General features: G+C 33.1%; 1 pseudogene; it reads right to left on the reverse strand.

Moving 5' to 3' along the window:
- Window positions 1–253: 253 nt before the first annotated feature.
- The window catches only part of LOC149578084 (endochitinase 4-like), a 60,018-nt pseudogene continuing 36,833 nt past the window's right edge, over window positions 254–23,438 (reverse strand).

Genomic DNA, 23,438 nt, shown 5'->3' on the forward strand with positions numbered 1-23,438 from the left:
CAAGGGAGGGAAAATATAATGTCGAAACTTTCCACATCAACATCATTTTATATATATATATAAAACTATTGTGCAACCCTTGCACCCTTCAAAGGTACAAGTGTAGAAATAAAAAAACAACTAACCAACTAACCCCCCTTTCTATTCTTAAATGATTTAAAAATGATAACAGCGGCAACAGTCAAAAGGAGGAGTTTTCCGTTGCTCTTTATTCGGTTCAGGGTCTTTATTCATCGAATGGAAGCACATATAACTAACAGGAGAGGTTAGGTCCGGGGGTGACACGCAGCCTTTTACAGAATTCCGTGTACAGATTAACCCGATCCTGCATCGCCGACGGTTCTCCTCCGTCGCATTCTTCACCGTTGATTGCTCTGATCGTGTCGGCGAATCCTTTTCCGTTGCCGGTGGACGTCATGACGTCATGACAGTCGCTGCCATTCATCCAAAACCACCCGAAGTCTTCACTGCAACATCTAACTTCTTGGCAACCAAATCGGGGTTATTCAGCAGAGGTAGTCCAAAATAATCACCCGCTACTCCGTAGTTGTAATTCCTGCAAGTAGACTGGCACCCATTTTGTATTCATTGGAATCTCAGGGAACGAACTAATTAATAATCAATTGATAGATATAAATGAATGATAACCAGCTAGCTGCAGAGGCCCTCGTCCATAGTACTCCTGGCCACTTGCACACGGGTATTCTGTGGAAGCCTCGCAGTAGCTGCCTTTTTCGATTTCTTCCACATAGCAAAGATCTGCCCATAGATTTGTCACAATTCCCAAACGATGGTGCAGCCAAATATTATTGTTCAAGTAAAGATAAAAGTACGTTTATTACTTATAGTCTCGTGGGCGACGTTGGCAAAAAAAGCAGCGAGCTCCCTTTTGCGAACTTCAAGGTTTCCCGTGTTGCCAAAACCGGTGAAATTGGTAGCTTCAATTGCGCTCATAAAACCATCGTAACTGTAGAAGCTGTTTCCCACACAAGTAGCAGAGTTCCCTGATTTGATTTGATTTGATTTAATCTGGTTAAAGAAGTTCAGGGTGACAAGTAGCAGAAGGGTGTCAATATTCTTTGTAGTTTGATTTGTGAACTATGTTCAGCACGAGCGGTATAAAGAGATAAACACGGAGCTCTGTACACGTCGATCCTCGTCTATATTTCTTGGCCTTGCTGAATATTTAATGGTGCTGAAGATATCATTTTTTATGGTGAAGATTCTATCACATGATTATCGGAGTTATCAGAGATATTGAGATATATTATAGAAGGTATTGATCCTAATGAAAGAAGATCAACCAATTAGAACATTAGAAGGGAAAAAAAAAAGGAATGAATTATGAACTTATGATTATGATCCATAAATTTTGAACATTATCTATTTAATAAAGGATCTAATCCTACAATAAAATGAGAGAAAGTCTGAAGGAATGGTAAATGAGTTATCAATAATGAATGGCTGAATGTGCAAGAGAAGGAGCAAAATAGGAGGAAGTAGAGAAATGAAGGCTAAGTTTGAAAGGATATTAGATAGGGTGATCTAAGTAGTGAAGGAAAACATAGAGATATCAGATTAAGATATTGAATAGAGGAGATCTAAAATTAACATTAATAAAAAATTGAGGGTCAGGTACTGAATCAGTTTTAATAGATTGAGTCAAGGAAAATATCTTAACAGAGTGACCCTAACGTATCTATTTAGAATCTCCTAACAGATTCCTTACTTGATTGTGAGTATAAAATCCTTCAACAAGGTAAAACCTAACAATCTTAAAGATTTTAACAGGGTAGACCATTCACTAACATGTTAACTTTATAGCTGCAATAGTGAAGATTTATGTGTTTCATCTCCACGGCACTTTTACCTTCACAATGAAGTGTTTTTAGGTAACTAAATTATTTTTGTTATGAGTTGAAACTTTTCATGGATGTTTTAATTTACATTTCAGTGTTATGGTTTTGATGTTAGATATATATGTTATGAAATAGGTGCAAAATCAGTAATTTGTTTTTGTAAGTAAAATTTTAAGATACCGATTCACCCCACCCTCTCACTATCTTGTTTCCTATTAAATCCTTCCAACAGTTGGTATCAGAGCATAGTTCTCTTGAAATAAGTCTAACAATTTGACATGATCAAATCTTGGAAATGCAATAATATAAAATGAGAAAAATCATTAAAAACCAAATGATTGAAATCTAGATTATATTGCGATAACTTGAAGGGGTGATAGAAGAGTTAAGAAAATCCTTGAGGAAAAGGAAAGAAATGACAAATTAGAAAAATGACTTTAGAGAAAACTTGAAACCCAATTAGTAAAACTTTGTGAAGTGGCAGAGAAAAAGAAAAAAGTTAAAGAAGAAAAAATCATGATTGAAGAAGATAAAAGATAGATAGCAACCAAACTTAAAGAAAGATCATTTGAATTACAAAATCTCACAACTAATGATTTGGATATGATGATTCAGTTGATAATGGCCACTCAAGAAGTAAGCAAGAAGGACATGTAGATCACAAGTTTAAGGTCATGGAATTAGAAACTGATAAATGAGTTAAGGACAGAAAAAGAACTTCTGGAAAGAGTGAAAAAACCAAGAAAAGTTGTCAAATACTTTGAAGAACTAATTAGATCACCAAGATCAATAAGAGTTACTTCTAGACTGGGTTATAAGAAGCACTTTTTATCTACTAAAGTAGGAAAATTATCAAAGAATAGAGAACAAAGACATGCAAAATCCAAAGGCAATCCTACATGTCATCATTGTGGTAAACTTGGACACACAACCAACACATGCAAAAGAAAGAATGGTATGCAAACTTCTAAACCTAAGTCTATTGGTAATTACTTTAATTGCAAGAAGGTCAGACACTAAGAACATGAATGTAGATAAAATAAAAGTGATCCACTCACTACATTTAGATTTAAAGGGAATTTCTATAACTATCAAAAATATGGGCATAAAGATCATGAATGCATATCCAAAGAAAAAACCTAACTCAACATCTAGAAAACAAGCACATACACCAAGAGAATGTAACTCTCATAATTGGAATTATGATACATAGTATAATTGTCATTATTGTGAGAATATGGGCACATTCCAAAGAATTTCAAAAAGACACATTTTAGAGGAAATTATAAGAAATAGTTTATTGGAGAATTAGTTTGTTTTAGTTGTCCAAATTTGGACATGTTAGTAGAAACTACAAAACTAGAGCACTGACACTTAGCAGTGAAAATGTCAAAGGTAAAGAAAACATGGAAAGAAATATTGGAAGTTTGAAGGAATGGGTCAAGTAAAGCTGAGATCACCTAATAAAATGGATAAGGTGATCACACCACAACTAACTAAGTGAAAGAGGTATGTCGGAACTCTATATTTAATGATATCTTACATTAGTTCTTAACATAAAATATGCTAAAATCTCATATCTGCATAAGAAAATATGCATCAAGAAAAAATATATAGAAAGGAAAATGAAAAGGAATCAGTTACAACATGAAGTATCGAGTGTCAATAATATAGTCTTTATTGATCGAGTATTACTGTATATACCAAAAACTTAAATTGACAGAAGTAATGGGTTAACTGAATGAATTGTTATTGGTCAAGTATGGTAACAATTATCCAATTTTTGTAAGAAAGCATGGACACCGAGAAAGTTTTAATACACCTACCAAGTATGAACACATTTATTGCAAACCTAAATGGAAAATTGAAGATATTTATTGAATTTTGGCATTCATTTTTATTCACCAAGCAATTTCAAAGTTCACAAGTGATTCAAAGCTAATGAAGGGGAATTTAGTGACCAAGCAAGAAAATCACAGTGAATCATTGGAAGATTTGACAAAGTTAGTAAGAGTTAATTTTAATTTCAAGCTAATTATTTAATGAGGTTATTATAGAAGAAATTTTCTTTTTTGAAAACCCTAAATTTAAATGTCATCAGCAAGAGAAATGATGAAAGAGAGAAACACTCAAATCACGAGGAACTACTAGTGTCCTCCACCAAATTTTATAAATATTATAAATTTTGAGGAGACTGAAATTGATATTGGCTCCCTATCATCAATTCCACCTAGCTTTTAGATTGTTCAAGATGTGAGATCCTATTATATGTGCAAAATAGGAGAAACTAGAGATTTCAAGATAATGACAACTTAAGAGAAGTTGTGTAATAATGGATTACTAAGGGAGGAGTACAAGACCATTTTTGAGAAAGAGCTTATGCATGCGCTAGGTTTTCATAAAGTTTCCAAAATTGAGTGGATAAAGATTTTCATAAGCCATGTTCATGATATGAAGGTATGGTTAGAAGGAGAACCAATCAAAATTAACAAGACAATAATATACTGAGTTACTAGATAGCCTACCTTGGATAGATTGAAGAGCATAAGGAGCATAGCCTAAAATAAAATTGAGAAATTAACTAAAGAAAAGTGGAATGGTCAAGGGATGCCAATTGATAGGATTGATTATCCTATAACTGAAATTGTAGTATGAGCAATAACACACAAATTCTTTGAGTACAATAGATTGAACAATGTGTCATGCATTACAGTAGACCAAGGCTACAAAATTTTCAAAAGGTATCGTACTTATGATCTTTCCTAGCTACAATTGCAACAATTGAAAAAAAAAAGTCTTGGAGCAATAAGAAAAGTAAAGAACACATTATGCAAGTTTTGATCTATGTTAGTTTGTATATTCTTCTATGTACAAGTGTCTTTCCCTATAGTTGGCATAGTAGCATGGGATAGGAACAAGAAGCCTATGGAAAAGATAAATGACTTGATAAGTTAGATATGAGAGAATTTTGAAGCAATTATAGATAACTATTTTGAGGATTTCAAAAATAAAATGTGAAATTGAAAGAGGATTCCCAAATCTATTATAGATAAATATTTTGATGGGATATGTTTCATGGTAGACATAGATTTTGTTTATGCATAAGAAGTACTACCTATAATTGCATGGTTAAGGTTGATGTCTTATGAAGTCAATGTTGATGAAGTCACAACAATAGTGAATGCAACTTTTTTAGAAGAAGTTGATACAAACTTTGAGCCATTTGGCACATATGACATAGTGAAGGATCAAATGAATGTAGAGTCAAGTGAATCCAAGATAGAGAATAAAAGGATGAAGGAAAGTCTTGAGGAAAAGGATGGTGAAAAAGGGGAAGGACTAGAAAAAACAACTAAAGTTGTAGTTCAGGAAAAGGCAAAGATCTAGTGATTGTCAGGCCTAAGGCAATTAAGAAAAAGAAAGTGATAATTGTTGATCCCAAAGTTAGAGATGATCTCAGGAAAGGTGTGTGGAAGGTTACTATGCCTTAAGAGCCTAAATGAAGAATAATAAAAAGATCTGAGACAACCTAACCCCCAATTGTGAAAGAAAAAGAAAATCTAACAAAGAGGAAACAAGCTAGTTTGCCTAAGAAGAACATTCCTAAGGGGTTGAAGAGAAAATTAGTTGTAGTAGAGGAGGAATAAGAGGATGAAGAGACCGAGTCTGATGATTTGAGAAAATTTTAGATTGTGCCAAGGCCACCTCCTAAAATTGTAGATAACGTATGTCAATAAATTATTGAACTATCAAGCTTGACATTATTCAAAGGTATCAATTTTAATTCTTTATATAAAGAAGATGAGGAAAAACATGAAAAATCTATGATTGAAATGATGATACAATTTAAAACTACACCCATAGAGTGAGGAAACCTCATTATAGAAAATTTGTACAATAAGGTTGATGCTAAGTGGAAGTAGGTGTTATCCGCTAAAAGAAAGATTAGGGAGACCACTTTAGTGCAAACAATGCCAAATTTATAGAAGACACATATGTTTATTTCCCTAAAATATTTTGTGAAAAAAATTATGCCAAAAGAAAGGGCATATAAAATTTTGAAGAATAAAGTTCATGAAGTTGACAAAGAAAGTACAAATATATGGAAGGAAGAATTTGAGTTACTCAATCCATTATCTAATAAAGGATATGAGGAGGAAGAGGAAAGGGATGGAGAAGTCAAAGAAGATGAGGATGATGCAGCAGAAGTTGCAAAACTTGTAGAGGAAATTAGGAAACTAGTAGAAGGATGTGAACAACAAGATGTTGTCACCATTGAAGACATTCTAGTTTCGTCATCACATGACCATAATGTGTTAATAGAAGAAGCCTTGAAAAATGTTCAACCTGATACATCTCTACCTAATACCAATCTAGTTTTGTTACAAATCATAGATAATCCAAGGACTAAAAGTGGAAAGACTAGTAGTTGTGAGGTTACATTAGTTATTGAGGATATAAGTCTTGAGCAATAAGGAAAGGCTATAGTTGTATTTCTACAATTAACTTGTATTGCTATATCTCAAACTGAGGTGAAGATAGTGGAAGTCAAGGGAACATAGTTAGTAAAAGAAAATAAGAAACCAAAAAGGCAATAAGATACACATGCTATACAAATGTTGAGTGTAAATCCTTCAAAACCATTGACTAGAATTATTGAACAACAAGTGACACCTTCTCCAAAGAAGCAGTAGCAAGTATCTAGATTGATTGAAAAGTATATAAAAATACAAATATCGCTACCTAGTGATACAACCCCATGATCTTACACTATGACTCAATCAAAAGAAATGACAAATGAATCAGTAATTCTAGATGAGGTAATCACTTTACCCATGCACGACTTAAAAAAGTTGACATTGGAGACAATGAAAGAATTGGAAACTTTGTTGAATCGAAAGGAGAAGCAAGAACAAATAAGGAGAGAGGAAAAAAGAAGTAAGGGTTACATACTAGTAAAGGTATTTTTGTTTATGCATTCGGAATCACTAACTCAAGAATAATCAACATCAAATTTTGGATTAGTTAGTATAAATGATTGATAAGGTTCAATCAAAAGATATTTAGACCAATGAAAATATGATGTAGTGGTCTTAGATAAAATTTGAGCACAAATTTTTAGAGAAAGTCTCTCAAGAACTCGTTAATAGACAAATAGAGATTTCTAATTTTTTCATATAGCTAGAAATTTTTTTTAGACTATTCATTCTTTGTATATGAAGCTTTGTGATATCGAATTCTTCACATTGTAGAATCAATGATCTATTGTTTTAATACAAGCTAACATGAGGGCTTGTACTATTTCATTAGGAAAGAATAATATTTTAAGCTCACCCACATACAATAGGTTAATATTTGGTGAGTAGGGGATAGTTGAGCTCATGGTTCAAGATAGTGAAATGAGGAAAAAACTAATATTAATTCAATTCATGGAGTTACCGCATTTGGAGATTATTTAGAAGGAATTGTCTATAGTGCATAATATCTTGAAGAAAGATACACATTTATCAAATATTAAAAGATAATTGATCTAGATGCCTGGGTAGAAATTTAAATTCACATTTTGGAGAATCCTAGTGTTAGCATGAACATTAGATATGACCGAGCATCAGAAAATTTAGATGTTGAGAAAAGTAGTTTTTTCATATGAGTTTGTAATCACACAGAAACCTATGTAAATCATTTTTGGCCAACTTCTATACAAAATTTAATGATTGTAGAGATAGTTAAGATTGAGCTTAGATGTCTTTATAGAAGGTATTAATCTTGAGAAAATCATATCAATGAATCATAAAATTGGAAGGGAAATGATAAAAGAGATGTATTGTTAATTGTTGATTATGATAAAAAATAAATTGAAGATTATATATTTAACAAGGGCTCTATCCCTAGGATCAAATGAGAGAAAGTGTGAAGGATTAGTGAATGAGAAATTAGTAATCAGTGGGTGAATGCACAAGAGAAGGAGTGAACAAGGATAGAACAAAACAAGGAAGGTTAAGTCTAAAAAGAGATTAGATAGAGTGATCTAGGAAAAATGAAGGATAGATTGGAGATATCAAATAATGATACCAGATTGAGACATTGAACAATGGAGGTCCAAAATAAGGTTTCAGGGAAAATTGAGGGTAATGTATTCAAGCAGTTTTAATAGATTGAGTTAGGATTAATCTATTAACAGAGTGGTGCTAATAGATCTATTGAGAATCTCCTAACATAATCATTACTCGAATCTAAGGGTACAATCCTTTAACAAGGTAAAACCTAACAATCTTAAAGCTTTTAATAGGATATATCCTTCACTAGGTAGATCATCTATTATGGTCAACATTTTAACACTAACAAGTTAAATTTATTGTTGCAACAATGAATATTTGTTGGTTTCATCCCCACCCTATTTTTACCTTCACATTGAAGTGTTTCTAGGTAACCAAATCATTTGTGTTATGTGTTGAAATTTTTTAAGGATTTTTTAATTTACATTTCAACATTAAAATTTTGACGTTAGATCTAAGATATGAGATGAATTAGGTCTGAAATCAATAACTTATTTTTGCAAGTACATGTTTGAGATCTTGATTCACCCCCATCTCAGTATCTTGTTCCCAATTAAATCCTTCCAACAATACACACACACACACACACATATACATATATACATATATATACACATACATACATATACATATACATACACACATACATATATATACATATACATATATATATATATATGTGTATATATATATATATGTATATATATATATGTATACATATATATATATATATATATATACATATATATATATATGTATACATATATATATATGTATACATATATATCTATATATATATGTATACATATATATCTATATATATATGTATACATATATATCTATATATATATGTATACATGTATACATATATATATATATATATGTATACATATATATATCTATATATATATGTATACATATACATACACATATATACAAACATATATTTACATATATATATATATATATGTATATGTATATATATATATATATATATATATATATATATATATGTATATATATATATATATATGTATACATATATATGTATACATATACATATATATGTATACATATATATGTATACATATATATGTATATATACATATATATATATATATGTATGTATGTATATATATATACGAGCACACACACACATATGTAATAACTTTAAATTGGTCATCTAGACTATGAGCTCCCTTTTAGCAATTTTGCATAATTTATCCAATAATTATTCTTGATCAAATTCTCAAAAATTCATTTATTTGATTATAACCTATGGTTTGACCACTTTATCCTAAGTCCTTTATTTAATTGAAAGAACATGTTTCCTTTTAATTAAATAAATAGTCCCACTTCCCACTTATACTATGTATGCACACATAAAGCATTGTTCTTATTTTAAAAATAAACGAAAAGGGATTTTTGTCTCACATGAGGTGTACAATTTTTAAGGTGGGTGAAATCTTCATTCTTCTCCATATATCTCTTGCCTCCTTTAACTTCACAATTGGACTTGATTAGGTGAGATTCTTCTGCATATGGATCACTCAAGATGCATCCTCCACCCTTGATTAAAACTCACTTGGCTTTTGATCTCAACCATCCATTTATCTTTAAAAGATAGGAATCTCTCCTCATTATACATCTTTTATGTTCATGTTAATTTTATCCTGCATGATATCTGGTTGCTTCGAAGCTTTTAAAGACTTGGAACGTTGGCATTCTCATAATTTTATGTTCATTTTTGCTTCTACACACTTGCAATATGCTAGTTTTTTTAATATTTGGTTTATGCTTTAGCTCACATATTGAATCTCATTTAATTTATCTCTCATCTTTGATTTCATCACATAGTAATTCTTGGATGCTGACAGTCTTTCTCCCATCTTTGAATCTTCCATTCTATGGTGCACCTTGCAAGGGTTGCATAAGCTAGCTTCATTTGAGATCCATCATCTCATAATCTTTGCATGTCATAGATAAGAAGCTATAAGCCACCTCTTGAAATTCTCTCTTTCAAGGGTATTTTCAAGATTAAGGGTTTATAGAAATGTGACACATTTTAAGCACCCACCATGGGGCTTGAACTATGTTTCTAGCTCCATTTACACACACACACACACACACACACACACACACACACACAAACACACACACACACACATTTAATCACTTAAAAATTGTCATCTAAACTACAAGCCTCCTTTAAGAAATTTTTTATAATTTATCCATTGCTTATTCTTCATCAAACCCTCAAAAATCTATTTATTTGATTATAACCTATGGTTTCACCAGTTTATCCTAACTCTTTTATTTAATTGAAAGAACATGTTCCCTTTTCATTAAATAAACAGTCCCACTTCTCACTTATCCTAAGTATGCACATATAAAGCATTATTTTTATTTTTAAAATAAATGAAAAGATATTTTTGTCTCACTTGAGATGTACACTTTTCAAGGTGGGTGAAATATTCATTCTGCTCCATACATCTCTTGCCTTTTTGAACTCCACCATTGATCTTTATTAGGTGAGATTCTTCTCCACATGGATCACTCAAGATGCATCCTCCACCTTTGATTAATACTCACTTAGCTTTTGATCTCTACCATCTATTTTTATTTAAAAGAGAGGCATCTCACCGCATTCTCCATCTTTCGTGTTCATGCTAATGTTATGTTGTAGGATTTTTGGGTTCTTTGGAGATTTTTGAAGACTTGGAACATTGGAATTCTCATATTTTCATATTCATTTTTGCTTCAACACACTTTCATTATGGTATTTCTCTTTAGATTTGCTTTATGCTTTAGCTTGGATAACCTTGTCTAATTACGAGGTTTTGTAATCTTTCATAGATGTTAGCTTACATCTTGCATCTCATTTAGTTTATCTCTCATCTTTCACTTAATCACACAGTAATAATGGGATACTAGCACTCTTTCTCCCATCTTTGAATCTTCCATTCTATGGTGCATCTTGCAAAGGTTTCATAAGCTAGCTTCATTTGAGATCCAACATCTCATAGCCTTTCTATGTCAAAGATAGGAAGCTATAAGATACCTCTTGAAATTTTCTCTTTCATGAAAATTTTCAAGATTAATGTTTTATAAAAGTGTGACACATTTTTATCACACATTTCTGCCTCCTACCATGGGGCTTGAACCATGTTTCTAGCTCCATTTTCTTGTATTTATTTGTACTTATTATCTTGGTTTTCTTGTATTATTGTTGAATTTATTATTTCTTGTCTTTTATAACCACTCATTGGATCTAATCAAGTGGAATTGCAAGGTTCTTACTTTGATTTTTAAGGTTGAACCTTATGTAAATTGACTTGAAGGAAAGAACTATAGGTTTTCAAAGATTTGATCGTAACTTACAAATAACTTGGTTTTCAGATCTGAATTTTTCTTTGAGGTTGGTGATGCCTTTGGCATATCTCCATCCAAAATTCAGATTTTGTGGACCCGATGAGTTATAAAATTTATTTATTTTTACATGGGAAACTATTTCTAGTCACAAGTCAATGATTTTTTTAGCCAACTCTACATTTTTTGAAATCTCTTAGAAATATAGATAGGGTTTATTCTTTGTGATTTGAATTTATATGCAATATTAGGGATTAATAACACGATTTGAGAAAAAAAAAGTCTATTTTGAGAAAATGGGTCCCTAGGGCACAAATTAAGAGATAACCCTAAAATTCTTAAATTTTTGAGAATATATTTTATTTTTACTATAGTTATCTTCCTTTTATTTTTATTTTGAAGGCTGAAATCATGTCATATAGACCCAATCTTGTTGACAAGGTCAAAAGTGAAAAACAAAACAATGCATTTTGTGATTACCTTGCACTTTGTTTGCACAAATTTTAAAGCAAGAAATGAGTTTTCATTTTGTATAGAATGAACTATTTGAATGTATTATATTTTAATTTTCTTTTTTCTTCATTTTATTTCATGCAGTTGATTGAAGTTTTTGAAGGCAACTCGGTTGTCGAAGGAGCACAAATTGGAAAGATTGGAAAGTGTGAAATTAAGGTGCACACATTCTAAACCTTCTTATTTGAATTGTAAAAAGTGATCATTTTATTCCTTTTTCATTTTAGAATGATTTCTTTGTTTTGGTCAACTTGTTTAGTGTGTCTTTCCAACATTAAGAAAAAGAGCTTAAAATCAACCATTCACTTTTGAATTTTGGCTTAAAGTGAACCCATTTGTCTTTTAATCCTCAAGATTTTGTTATTTAAGTTTTCTTCTTGGATCCTTGTTAAGGATTTTGAGGGGAATATAAATAAGTGATCTTTATTTTTATTTTTATGAGGCCTTCCTAGAGAAGTGATCATTGTAGTGGACAAGTAGGGTTTGAATCTAAAAACAAAACTTCTTTGAAGTAACAATATTGTCAATCTTGGCTAAACCCCAAATTTTTTTATACCTTTGAGAAGTGAAGGTGGATATTGGGTTATCATTTCCTCCTTTTTATTTAGTAGTATTCTTTTTAATCTATGGATTTGGGCCTCATGTACCTTTTGTATATCATGGTCATCCTCTAGTTGAGCTTGTGCATCCTTGTAGAAACCTAAATAGGTTGTTAGCTTGTTTGATGTGCCTTAATTTTTTAAATTCTTCCCCACTTGGAGCAAAGGAGGACACATCCATCGAAATGAGCCTTAGGATTTGTTTCCTTTTGCATGCTTTCATTTTGTATTTTTATTTAAAAAATTCCAATAAAATAAATTATAAAACTTCAAAAAAGAAAAAATATCATAAAACTTCAAAACCCCAAACAAAAAAAAAAAAAGCACTCAAAAAGTCCAAAACATTTTTCTCCATGTCAAAACATCAATTCTAGACATTTTTTTGTGTGAGTCATCTTATTCAAGGTTCGCATATTCTAATCCAAGATATCAATTGTCTTCCTCTTCTATTGGATCCAAAGACCTCTTTAAAGAGCAAGCAAGTAATACCTCCTTCAATCCCCTTCCAAGATTTTATAATGGACCTATCTTTGATGAAGATGAGATTGGAAAAAATGATCCTAGAGATACATTTGAGAGAACTTTTAGTCCTTTAGGAAATTCATATTATGTGATTCTTAAGACCTTAGTTTCAAATAAGATCATTAGCTTACCATACAAATGTAGACCTTATGAACATAAGGTAAAACCTTCATGGTGGAATGATGATCACTATTGCAGCTACCATAGAAATAGATGTCATGAAACTAAAAAAAAATTAATGTCCCCACTACTAGGGTTAGTAAGCAACAAGTAATGATGGAAAAAATATTTAGTAAATCAAATCAAAATGATATATAACACTTAAGAGACTATTGGCCTTAACTAGTTTATGAATTTATATATTTAACTTAACACTCTCCTCCAAGATTATATTGGATCATGTTATTGTTAGCATAATATCACTATTACGTTGTCTACATAACTATTGGCTTTTCAGGTGGTTACGTTGGTTTCTATAGTTTCATTTTAATTGCCAACTGTTGTGTTAATTCCATATAGTATTTATATTTACTTTGTACTTTTTTCAAAATAATGAATGTTTATCTTCTTCTTGTGGCTTACCATTAAACAATATTAGAGCATTATCTAATTTTTGGGTGTTTCCTATGTGAAATGCAATATCCTGTGAGCATTGATGGGTAACAATGCTAACTATGACGAGTAGAAGATACACTCTGGTGATGAAATTGCAATGGTGAAGCTTCAAGATTGGCACATGAATTTTGAAGTTTGGCACTATGTAAGTCTATAATCCACCTTTTTTTCCCTTCACTGGAATAAGACATGTACATGGCTAGAGGAAGACATAAGGTGCTTGAAGACTAAGTTGAGGTGTCTAGGAGACACTTGATGAACTTTGGCATTGTTTGGTCAATTATAGACTGTAAAACTCGACAATCAAAGAAAAGTTGATGTCGACCATACTCAATGCTAGTAGTGGGGCTAGTAATCATGCTAATGAGCCACCTCAAGGTAGATGTGTTATTTCAGAAAGCTCAAGCTTCTATTTTGCTCTTCTAGATGCTTTGCAAAACATTGGTAATCTCCAATATGAATTTTTTAGGCAAGGATTGCTAGATTACTTTCTATTTGATGTATAATATCAAGCAAGGAAGATTAGAGAAAAAAAAGATGAGGGTTGTGATGTTGATGAAGAAGATGAGGTAGAACACACATCAAATTGACCCCATCTCATAGCATAAGCCTATCGTGCTCATCTTTGTGTTACAATTTCCTCTTAAAAGTGAATGTATTGTCAAATAATATAAATAAATTTGTTGTCTAGATTTTTAAATTTTTTTAAATGTTAACCTTGAAATTGCTTCTCTCCGATGCTCAAATTTTGGAATGGCCAAATTATGCCACCTGGAAGAAAAAGATGCAGACAATTCTCATTTTTTAGGAACTATGGGGAAATTTTAGTGGTGGCATAACTAGACTGACAAATCTAGATTATAAGAAAAAGTTTGACAAGGTCGATGCCAAAGCATTGATGTTTATAACACTCAGTATCATCGATGAAGTTCAACCTCACATTCGAGACATAGAAACATCAAAGGAGGAAAAGGGATTCTCTCTCTCTATCCATCTACAATCCAACACACATACATTTAGTATAAAGGCATGTAAGAAAGATGAGGAATTCTTATGGTGAGTATCTGAAATACAAGCTAAGCTTGTTGCACTTTGAGAAAAGGTGGAGGAAAAACTACTTGTCTTAATGATGCTAAGAGAATTGCCATCTCAGTTCAAAATCTTTGTCACCACATTGAATATCACCAAGAAAGATGTTTCATATAATGAATTGGTGAATATATTGCAGCAGGAAGAACCCATTCAGTCTATTCAAGGTGAATTACAAGATAAGGCCCTAATCTCCAGACAATTAAAAGGTCAAAATCCTCATAGTAAACAACCATAAAAACAACAAGAACATTAATAGTTGAAGCCTCCAAAGAAAAACCAATGGTTTCATATATGCAATAAGAAAAATCATGACACTATTAATTATTGGTAAAATGCCTTAAAATATGACATTAAAGTAAATAAGGTTTTTTCGGTTGCAAAGATACTCAACTATCCAAATGCCATCATCATTGTAGAAGGTACAAATGAAATGTAGCAGCCCAATAAGATGATGCATCAGAAAAAGATGAACCATAAACAACCAATTGTGGCACTCATCACAATCTAGTCGTTGTCTCCCAAACCTCATAGCCCACAAGGGATATTTCATTGATAGACTCAGGTGCTAGACAGGATATGACAGGCAATCACAAGTTGTTCAATGCACTAATAGAGAAACCTACTAGAGATAGAGTTCATATTGCTGACAATAACAAATATGTTGTAGAGGGTATAGGAAAAGTCATCATTCCTATCAGGAAAAGCTATTGTACCCTCCCCAAGGTGTTGTATGTTCCTAGTTTGACAAAAAAATTACTCTCTATTAGTCAACTTCTGAACCACAAACTAAAAGTTGAGCTCCAAGTGAAGCACGGGGTCAAGACCTGTCTAATCTCCAGAGGACCTACGATACTTGCTAGAGTGTTTATAAAGGATAGGCTTTTTACATTAGATGTTGTCTCGTCCCCTATAGTAGCTCTATCCACCTCAACAATAAAATCTATGGAACTTTAGCACTATCCCTATGGGCACCTTTTAGTTAGCTCCTTGCATCAACTCAGCTCCAAACAAATGGTAAGAGATATTCCTTCAATTTCAAATTCATTTCCTATATGTCTTGGATGCCTTGTAGGTAAAAAACACTGGGATCCATTCAAGGCTAGTAGCTTCCATGCCACATTGCCTTGAGTTGGTACATATTGATCTATTTAGACCCGTGCCTACTTTATTTTTAGGCCATAAGTACTTTGAATCATTCATGGATGGCTTCTCTATTGGTATAAGATTGGTTTTGACAATTGAGTGTCAACACACTTAACCAATTTCCAAGATGATGCTGAGTATAATATAAATGTCGAGCTTTAGTATGTGTCCAGTCAGAATTCAATGAGTGTCAAGGGAACTTTAGGTTCCAAGTGAGATTTAGATGTCAAGTCACTATAGGTGTCAAGAAAAGTATTGATGTCAAGTGAGACAGAGTTACTATAGGAGTCGAGTGAGACAGAAATCCTATATGTGTCTAGCATCAACAATTAGTAAGTGTTGAGTAACACATAATCAACATATGGGGTTGTGCCTTCACAAACTCAGATGTAAACCATTTTTTAGCCCGCTTAAGATGAATATTGAAGGATCTTAAAAATAAGATCGAATCTTTTACATTCCCTATGTAATTAGCATGCAGCCAATAAGAAAAATGGAGAAGGCATGCAATCATTAAGAAAAGTGTAAATATTTGAGTAGGAAAAGAAGGATGAATATTGATTGAGTCTTCAAATCCTGTAAAAGGAGTACAATACCTTGTAATTCGTGTGTGTAAGAGAGATATATGGGAGAATACTATCAAGGTTTAGAAGGGTATAAGGACTAAGAAGGAAGAGCAGCACTGCAGAATTCATTTTGTGGGAATAGAGCATCAACACTTTGAGTAGAGACATATCAAATCAAGGAAGAATCATATCAGATTGAGTAGAACAAGGATCTAGAATCAGCAATCAAAGATTGTAAGTCATCAGGTCATCAGATTCTAATAATTTCTAGCCATTGTACTAGGAATGAAAATCCTATGATGATAGGTTTGTTTAATAGCCATGATTGTAAGCCTTTCAACAATGTGCTAAATCCTTTAACAAGGTAACATTCCATGTGAGTGTTTGTAAATCCTCTAACCAGGTAACTTTTAACAAGGTGTAAAGCCTTTAACAGGATAGACCTTTCATAGGGAAAACCATTGGAAGTGGTCAAACTTTGTAATCTTAAATAGTTATATATTGCTATAGTGATAATTTGTGGGTGTCATCCCCACCCCAGTTTTACCTTCTCATTTTTTAGGGTTTCTAGGTGACCAAATCTTGTGTTATCTATTTTCATGCATGTCTTTATTTTCATGGTTATTAGATATGGTAGATGCATGTGAATGATCTTAGTTAAAAACATTTAAAGGTTAAAGTTAGTTACTTCTAATTCACCCCCCCCCCCCCCCTCTCAGAAGTAAATCTTCCCATTTGTAAATTCCAACAATTGGTATTAGAGCCAAGTTCTCACAAGGAGGAGCCTTAAATCTTGCAGAAAAGATCTAGAAATGGAAGTCTACAAAGTTGGAAAGGTCACAAAAAACTAGGTGATTGATATATAACTCACTCTATATACTTTGGAAGAAGCCAGAGAAGAATTAAGGAAATCCTTAAAGAGAAGAAGAGAGATTGCCATAGTTGAGAATGATGCACAATGCAAGGATATTGACACCTCAAAAGTCTTTGCAAATGGATGTTCCAAGGAGTTTGATGCAATAATAGCAAACCTGATGGGGAAGAATAGAGCCCAAGTAGAAGAGATCAAAACTATCGAGCTTAAACAAGAATCACAAGCCATGATGCTTTGTGAAGTGACTAAACAAAAGAAAAGAGTCATTGAAGATAAGGCTATGTTAGAAGAGGACAAGAGAAACCTTGCCAAAAGATTGGAAGAAAAGTCAATTGAGCATGCAAGAATTTCCAAGATGTAGTTGGACACCCTAAGTCAGTTGATGAATGCACATCATTAACTGAATGTCAAGGACATTGAGATCTCCACACTAAAGATGCAAAATGAATAATTGAAAAATGACCTAAAAAGAGAGAAGGAGATTGCTAAAAACAACAAACCCAATGAGGTTATCAGGTACTTTGAACAACTATTGAAATCACCAAGAGCCAACAATGATACTTCAGGATTAGGATACACCAGCACTGAAAAAGGAGAGTCAACCAAGACTATAGAAGAAAGAAGTGACAAAGGTAAGAACACTAAATCCACTTTTCATTTTTGTGGTAAAAAGGGACATACCTCTAATGTGTGTAGGAGAAAAAATGCCCATCAGCATGACAAACCTAGGAATATGGGTCACTGTCACAAGTGCAACAAGAAATGACATCAAGCACATGACTACAGAACTAGGACTATCAGAACACCAAGATTTGAAGGACACTACTATAATTGCAAGAAGTATGGACATAGAGCTTTTGAGTGTAGATCAAAGCCTATGTGGACACCTAATCAACCAACAAGGGGAAATAATCATGAACTACAATTTGAACTATAACACTAGGTATAGCTATCATTATTGCCAAGAATATGGAAACATCCATAAAAATTGCATAAGAATGCATTTTAGTTGAAACTACAGCAAATGGTCAAGCCAAACCATATGCTTTAGTTGTTTAAAGACTAGTCATATGAGCAAAAATGCCCAACAAGGTCAAAGGCACCAAACTTAGAGATCAACAAAGGAAAAGGAAAAGTAGATGTTGAACACATCAAAGGAGAAATGAATAAGACTTGGAAGAAGAAAGATAGAAACAACACATCCAATGAAGGGATTACTTCACCCAAAAGGTCATGTGGTCACACTTCATCCAATTAAGCAAAAGAAGGTGTGTGGGACTAATAGAGAGAGCTTTATCATACATCATTTCTAAGACAAGAAAGTATTGAAAAGGAGAGATCAACATGAATAGAGATGCAATGTTAAAACTTCAAGATTTCACCAATACTTTTAAGTTAGAAAAGTTACCTTCATATGTTGAGTAAAATCCCAATTCATGTTGAGTTGCTTGCTAAAGTCAATACAAGCCGAATGATTAGTTACAATCAAGTTGGTAGTGGAAGTCGAGTGAAGGGAAATTTCTATTGAAGCTGAGTAAAAGAAACTCTAGTGGATGCCAAGTGTTTGAAAGACAATGAAAGTTGAGTAATGTAGAGATGCTTAAGAAGTCGAGTGGATAGTTGTAAATGCACTAAGCATTTGATGCTACAAAATAAGGGTATATGATCACATTTTGAATCATTTTTCCTCATCATGGTCAAAGAGAAAAGAAGAAGAAGAGTGTAGAGAAAATTCCAAGTAGAGAATCCAACATTTGAGCCAATTTCAATAGAGATTCAATTTAGTTTCATTGATTCCAAGGTATTTACACTAGTGCCAAGCTATGCAATTTTAAATTTCTTCATGTTTAAACCCGAGATTGCATAAATGGCCTCCAGTTCTAGGAAACCTTAGGAGAAAGAGTTGTTTGAGTTCCAACTCATGTCAAATGAAGTTAAGCAACCTAATTTTAGGCCAATCCCTGAAGTTGCATTCAAAAATGACCTAGCCAGAGTCCTATCTGATATTCCTCTCAAGGTAGTTATGCTCCAAGATGTTAGGAGGTATTATAATTGTAAGATTGGTGCTATTGGAGACATGGAGATGAGAGAAGCTTATGATAGGTTGTGTGAAAATGAAGTTTTGAAGGGAATGTACCAAATCATTGAAAGGAAGGGTTTGACTCATGCCTTAGAATTCCCCACTATATTTAAAATTGAATGGATTAGAATTGTGCTTAGCAGGATTCATGATGGAAGTTTATGGTTGGAAGATGGCCCAATCAAGATATCAAAGAGGAGCATCCATAGAGTAATAGGGTATCCAATCCTAGATTAGCCTAAGACCCTCAGAAGTGAGTCAAAGGAAGAAATTGAGAAAAATATAGGAGCTAAATGAAACAATAGAGTAATGACTATAGATACCATTCAGAGTCCTCTTGTTGACTTTTTTCTTAGAGTCATTCCACAAAAATTTTATCAATCCAACAAACTTACCAATGTTCCATGCATTATAGTGGATGTTGAGTTCAAACTTGTCAAAAAGGATCATACTTATGATCTTGCAGAATTGCAATTGCAACAAATCAATGAAAACCTAGGAGCAATACAGAGAACTAAGGGAGCATAGTGCAAGTTTGGTGCAATTTTGATTTTTATATTTTTCTATGTAAAAAATGAATTTCCATCTTTTGGTAAAGTTAGCTAGAAAACCAATAGGTCCATTGTAGCTCAAGTGATTGAGTATATTGAACAAATGGGAGCTAATTTTGAAACTCTTAATACAAGTTATTTTGAGGATTTCAAGAAGTCCATGAAAAAAAGGTTGAGGATACCTATTTCATTGGTTGAGAAACATCTAAATGAGGTATGTTTTCTTGTTAATATTGATTATACCTATATTCAAGCAACCATACCAAGGGTAAGATGGTTAAGACCTCTTGGATATGAGATAAATATATATGAGGCATTTGTAGCTATAACAACATTATTACTAGAAGAAGTAGATAAGAAAACACCACATTTTGGGACTTATGATGTGGTAAGATCAAAGTTGGACATGGAGTTGAATATTGCCTCCACATTAAAGAAAAAGGACAAACTGGTAAAGAAACTAAAGGCCAAATTTGGGGAACGGGCAGCTGAGGCAGAGGAAGAAGAAGATAAAGAAGCTAATGATAATGATGAAGAACAAGGAAAAGAGCCATTAACACTAACCCAATGCATGGATGAAGATGTAGATGAAGAAGAAGGTGCTGACTAGGAAGCACCAAAGAAAAACCTAAGAAGAGGAAGGCACAGAAACAACCTATTGCACAGCCCAAAGGGAAGAAGAAAGTAGCTAAGTTGAGCCCAACCAAGCCTACCACAAGGGCAGATACAAGGGCAACAACATAAGTGGCTAAGGAATAGGAAAGAAGAAAGCCATAGAGAAAGGAGGTCCACCAGAGAAGAAAAGAAAAAAATATGTAGTGCCTCTAGATTCAGATAAAGAGAGAACAAAATTTGACAATGAGCAATTCAGAGTGGTAAGTCACACCACCAAATCTGACTTTGAAAATGTTTGTAATTACATTAGGGTTAATGCAGATTTAACTAGATTAAAGACAATTGATTTTAATAACTTAAGTAGAGAGGAGTAGAACATAGTGGAAGAATCTATCTACACTATGATGGCCAAGTTCAAAACTACTCCACTTGAACTTGATAATGCTATGCCTAAGGAGCTAAATTTAATTGTTGAAAATAAATGGCATTATTTCCTAAACATGGAGAAGAAAATAAGGGAGTCAACATTGGCTCGTGTAATCCTAGACCTTACAAAAGGTCAAATAAGCAAGGTTAGCAAGAAACATGGTAGAAAATTTGCACCCAAATACTGAGCCTTTAGTATTTTGCAAAATAAAATAGAATATTTTGTTAAGAAGTCCACATAGATGTGGAAATTGATTTATGGGTTGAAAATAGTCAAAGAAGGTCAAGAAGATCCCTTTGAGGGAAGAAATGACAATGAATAAGAAGAGGAAAATGAAAAGGAGGAATAAGGAGAGAAAGAGAAGGAAAAAGTAATAGTGGAGAAGGAGATACATAAAGGTGATGAGGCAATAGTTGAAGAGTAGCAACAAGAACAGAGTGTCAAAGACACACAATTGCCACCACCTAGTCCTCCACATATAGCACCTACATCTACAAAAATTGTAATTGTGAAAGATGTTCCCAATACTTCAGGTTAGAACATTAATCCATTGACTATAGAGGATCTCAAAAAGATCCTTCACCAAACAACTTTATAATCATAGCTACGTACAAATCCTATTTTGGTGAGTGTAGAAGAGTTATAGAAAGCTATAGCTGAAATAACCAAGGAGAAGGTGAACACACAAGAACCACCTTCACAACCTCCTACAGCTACAAGTGGCCAACCACAAGAGCAAGCAACACAAGACTCATTTGTTAAGGTTGATTCCATGGATACAATAAATTCAACTGCCAAGGAGCAAGATAAGGAGCAAACAGGACAGAAAGATACCACTGATCCTACAACACAAAGCCAAGGTGCACCTCCTCTAATCACTGTAATTGATCAAGTCTGAACAAAAGAAGACAAGGAAGAGGAGAAAACCCCTAAGGAGACAGAGCAAGAGGCAATCTAAACATTAGTTAATTTTCCTACCACAGGGACTCATACTAAGTAGCCAAGCACTAATGTAGTACCATTGCAAATATTAGCACCAGGCTTGAGCTCCACCAAGGTAGCAAGGGTACTTCATTATGGAGACCGTGCACTTGATAAAGAAATAGTCACACCAAACTATGACTACAAGAAAATGAACTTAGCATAGATCAATGAAGTGCACGAGGCACTAAAGAGGATGAAGAAGTGAGAAATACTAAAGAATGAGCATAGGTAGAGGCAAGCATTAATAGAAATCAAAGACATTTTTCTTAATGCATTTAGCTTGATAGTACCTAATGAAACAAAGCCCATTATGGAGAAATTGTCCAACATAGTGGACCAGGTACAAAATGAAGACCTTGATACCAATGTTAAATTATTGGAATGGTTTGAGAAGAAGATTCAAATGAAAGTTAATGAAAATAAATCTAGTGAAATAGCACTATCACAAGTAGAATTGGTTAAAAAGATTGGGAAGGTTAAAATAGTACTTGAGAACATATTCTCATTGTACTCCAAGTTTTGTGATTCCTCATATTTCACACAGGAGACTAGACAGAGAATATTAAGCTTGGAGAGGAACCTTAAAATATCAAACACATAGCTACCTAAGGATCTAGCTCAAAGTGAGAAGCATTTTTCCACAACCCTTCACAGTCAGAATGAATTAGTTGTATTAACAGTAGAAGAGGCTAATATTAAGGCCAAATTGATATAGATCCCGTCTACAATCACTCCACATCTAGAAGCATTGTATAAAGAGATGGCCTATGTAGAGAATTTTTTGAAGAAAGACCTAAATCTTTCTATATTAGAAGGCCTAGCACATCTTGTAGTAGAGACAATCATCCAGCTCAAAGCACTAGAAATTGCTTTAGACAATTGGGATGCTTCTCTGAAGATAATAACATAGTTAAATAAAACATTTTTGGCTAAATATTCAATTCATTATTAGGACCCTTTGACATAAGTGTCAAGAAGGGGGAGATAATACATTATGTAGATATGCGGGAGAAATACATTTTTGTGATGGAGATAATAAATGTAACCCAAAGGAGAAAGAATATTCAAAGTGAGAGATAATCCAATTTTGAGTTTTGAGGAGAAATAAGGAGATACAACCAAAAGGATACAAAAACTGCAAGGAGATGTGTGAAAGGGGGAGTAGAAACAAAGGGGGAGTAGACACAGAGTAGGTACATACCAAAAATAGAGCAGACAAAAATAGAGGCAAAGGAATGATAAGGTAGACAGAAATAGAGGAAAAGGAATGATAAGGCAAATAATGGAAATAGCATGAGACAAATCTAGCTTAAGAGATTTTGGATACAAAAATGGCACATTAGCTCAGGGGGAGTTACAAGGTTTTGAGGTATATAGTCTTCTATAAAACATTTGAACAAGTTTTTGAATTTTTGTACATATGTCAAACAAGATGCATATTATACTCATAAAGACTAGATTCATAATGTTTAGATAAGTGTTTTTTCCACTTATGTCAAAGGGGGAGATTTTTGGTCTTAGATTGGTTTTGACAATTAAGTGTCAACACACAACCAATTTCCAAAATGATGCC

This window comes from Cupressus sempervirens, chromosome 1, assembly GCF_028749045.1.
Source record: "Cupressus sempervirens isolate cs-2001-9-10 chromosome 1, ASM2874904v1, whole genome shotgun sequence".
In the NCBI taxonomy this organism is placed as follows: Eukaryota; Viridiplantae; Streptophyta; class Pinopsida; order Cupressales; family Cupressaceae; genus Cupressus; species Cupressus sempervirens.